Raw genomic sequence first — 3904 nt, 5'->3', positions numbered from 1 at the left:
TCTTGGTTCACATTTGGCAAGGGTATGACTTTAATCCATTTTGTGAAATAATCAACTCCTACCAATATATCTCTTTGACTTTTCGATGACGGAGGTCGAATTTCTCCAATCAAGTCCAAAGCATAACCTCTAAATGGACATGGTTTGATGATAGAATGTAATTCACTTGCAGGGACATGTTGTATGCCTGCATGCACCTGACACTCTTGGCACCCCTTCGCGAATTCAACGTAGTCTTTCAACATAGTAGGCCAATACACTCCTTGACGGAATAAGAGCCATTTCATCTTATGAACAACTTGGTGTGCCCCACATGTTCCACTATGTACAGTTTAAAGGGAAAAGTATGCCTCTGACTCACTAAGGCATTTCAGCAGAATTCCTTCGGGAGATTTCTTAAACAACTCTGAACCCAAAAGAACGTAACTTAATGCTCGATACCTGGTTCTTCAATCAGTAGATGCTGCGGGATTCTGCAGGTATACTACTATTGGCTTTCTCCAGTCTTCATTCGTCAAACTATCTATCGCCAATATCTCGAAATTTCCTTCATCAGCACATCCTAGCCTTGTCTTTTCCAAATCTAACGGAGTTAATCTAGTTGCCACTACCTTTCCTCTGACTTCTATGACTTTGTGCAACGTTTCCTTCGAAATTTTGTACCTGGATTCAATTTGAGCCAGATCATTAGCTATCATATTCTCTATTCATGGTATATGTCGAATATAAACCATTTCAAACTTTTTTAACAATCAAATGGCGATTGTAAATACATGATCAAATTCTCCTTAACACATCTATATTCTTTCGTGATCTATTTTATGACTAACTCTGAGTCTCCCATTATCTCGACCAGAGTTCCCCCCAATTCCAACAACATTTCAAGTCCTGCTATGAGGGCTTCGTATTCAACTTCGTTATTTGAACAAATGCTTCTACTTTGTACTGGAATTTTGTTGGAATTTTATTTGGAGAAATAATTACGATCCCGACACCTATGCCATTTTTATGACTAGATCCTTCGAAGTATAACTTCTACGACCCTAATTCAACATAGTTTAAATCGTCAACATCAATGGAGTGATCGACTATGAAGTCTGCTACCACTTGGCCTTTCACAGCTTTTAATGGCATGCATATTAAGGGAAACTCAGTTAATGCTAATGCCCATTTCCCAATTCGACTATGCAAAACTGGTTTAGATAACATATGTTTAATAATATCATAATGATATGAGACATACACGTCAACAGGTTTGATATAATGCTGTAATTTCGTACAGGAGAAATATAAGCATAAACATAACTTCTCGATTATGCTATACCTAGTATTTGCGTCGTTTAAAACCCTACTGAGGTAGTAAATGACTCTTTTGAAACCATTATCATCCTCTTGTGCTAACATGCTCCCTAAGGTTTTATCAGATGCATATATGTATAATCTCATACTTTTATTTCTACAAGGTGGCGTCAAGATTGGTGGGTGGATCAAGTACGCTTTAATCTTATCGAACGCTACTTGCTGAGCTTGCCCCCATTCGAACACTTCCTTGTCGATTCGAAGCAAAGGCGAAAATGCTTGCGTCTTCCCACTAAGGTTTGAGATGAATCCCCTTAGGAAATTGATCTTGCCCAGCAGTGACTGCAAACCTTTCTTCGTTGATGGCGCTTTCGCTTCCATGATGACTTTGGTTTTATTCTGGTTTATTTTGATCCCTTTTTTATGGACCACAAAACCTAGAAAATTCCCATCCTGCACACAAAAAGCACATTTTAGAGGGTTCATTTTTATACCATATTTTCTCATTCTTTCGGAAGATATTCAAAGGTGTTCTATATGACTTTTCCATGAAATAGACTTAACAATGATATCGTTTATATAGATTTTCATAAAAGCCTCTATGAAATCATGGAAGATCAAATTCATTGCCCTTTGGTAGGTTGCCCCCGCATTTTTCAAACCGAAAGGCATCACTACCCATTCATAGGTGCCTAAGGCTCCAAGGCAACAAAATGCCATTTTTGGGACATCTTCTTCGGCAATGAATATTTGATTGTACCCAGAATACCCGTCAAGCATGCTTAGATATTCATAAACTGCGGCAGAATTGACCAACATTTCCGCCACCGGCATTGAATATTCATCTTTTGGGGTTGCAGTATTCAAATCTCTAAAATCTATGTAAACCCTTAATGTACCATTCTTTTTTACAACTGGCACAATGTTAGCTAACCATTTGACATACCTGGCAGTACGAATGAAGTTAACACGGAGAAGTCTTTCAACTTCCTCCTTGATCTTCGACAATATTGCTGGAGAAAATCGTCTTGGATTCTGCTTCTCCAGCTTCTTTCTAGGTTTGATCGGCAGTTTCAATTCGACCAGCTCCCTGCTTAAACTAGGCATTTCATCATAGTCCCATGTGAAGCAGTCTTTAAACTCTCTCAGCAACTGGGCCACTTCGATCTTGAGTTAAGGATGAATGTTGACGCTGATGTAAGTTGGCCTTTTTGTTACCCCCCTCTCCCAAGTCCACTTCTTCGAGGGTATCTTGAGCCAACATCTTAATATTGGTCGCTAGTGGGTCCTTCTCGAAACCCAAAGGCTCGTCATCGTAGATCGCATCAAGCCTCTAGTCTTGCTCTTCGTCTTGACCTTCGTCAGGTGGTCTTGGGTCAAAGCCTTTCCCAGGACCTACTGGTGGAGAAATTTCACTAGCTTCGACAACCATTTTTTTTACTTTGGCCTCTAAGGCCAATTGTTGCTTGTTTTCGGCTATGTAGGCCGGAATCCTCTTTAAAGATGCAAACTCAGTCATCATTACTGAACTCACTTCCCCACCCTGTGGGGTCAATTCCGGCTACTCCTAAATACCCGAAGTTGTCTTCTCCCACTACCTCCCTGTCCCACAGGAAACCATAGTGGGGGTGGAGTGATAAGGAACAATAGGCGTTGTCATCAGGTGTGAACTCAAACTCAGCCGAATCACAAGGAGCTATAATGGCTAAGTGCTTGTCGAATTGACGTCTGTCAACATGATTGATAGGGATTTTGAAATACCCCTAATAGGCCTCTATATTTTCTCCATATGGATGCCGGATTATAATCCTCTGGTGCATCGAAGATGGGACGACTCTAATTCCATGGATCCATTCTCTTCCCAGCAACATGTTGTAGTTTTCCTTCGTTTCCACAATCATGAACATTGTGGACCTAGTGACCGTTCCCTAAGTCAATTTGACTTGTATATCCCCTAGGGTGGAACCTACTTTGCCTTCATAATTGGTTAACACCATATTATGAGGTTTGGCATCAGTGTCATATTTGCCAATTTTCGCCAACATGCGATGGGGCATCAAATTCACAGTCGCTCCACAATCTACCAGTATTTTATTAATTGGGATATTTTTGACTTTTCCGGTGATGAAAAGGGGTTTCAAATGGATCTTGATGGTGTCACTGGGTCTCTCGAAAAAAGCATTCCGCTCCTCGACACAACCATTGTTCATTATATAGTAACATACAGGTTTGTGGGCGGCCATTTCCCTCTTGGTGATATTGTCATTATCATCGATTTCGGTGATCCGATTGAATTCTCTGGGCATTACGGATACTACTCCGACTAAAATGTCTAAGGAATCCTCCTAACCAGAGTCGAAGTTGTAATTTAATAACTCATCTTCGACAGCCATCTGATTTTCTCTGGCCGTCTTATTTGAAATCTTGGGATCTCTTTTGGTGAAGTTAGGGCCATCCTTTTTCTTTACCATCACGTTGGTACTTGATTCAGCCTGGTCCATTTCACCAGTTTCTCTTTTGGATTTTTTCCTTCTTTGTTCTATTCTCCACTGGGACCTCGTCATAAAATTCTTTCCTTTATAGTTTTCGGACACATGTGCGGTCC

Source organism: Lathyrus oleraceus, chromosome 3 (assembly GCF_024323335.1).
Source record: "Lathyrus oleraceus cultivar Zhongwan6 chromosome 3, CAAS_Psat_ZW6_1.0, whole genome shotgun sequence".
In the NCBI taxonomy this organism is placed as follows: Eukaryota; Viridiplantae; Streptophyta; class Magnoliopsida; order Fabales; family Fabaceae; genus Lathyrus; species Lathyrus oleraceus.
This window is presented reverse-complemented; position numbering follows the sequence as displayed.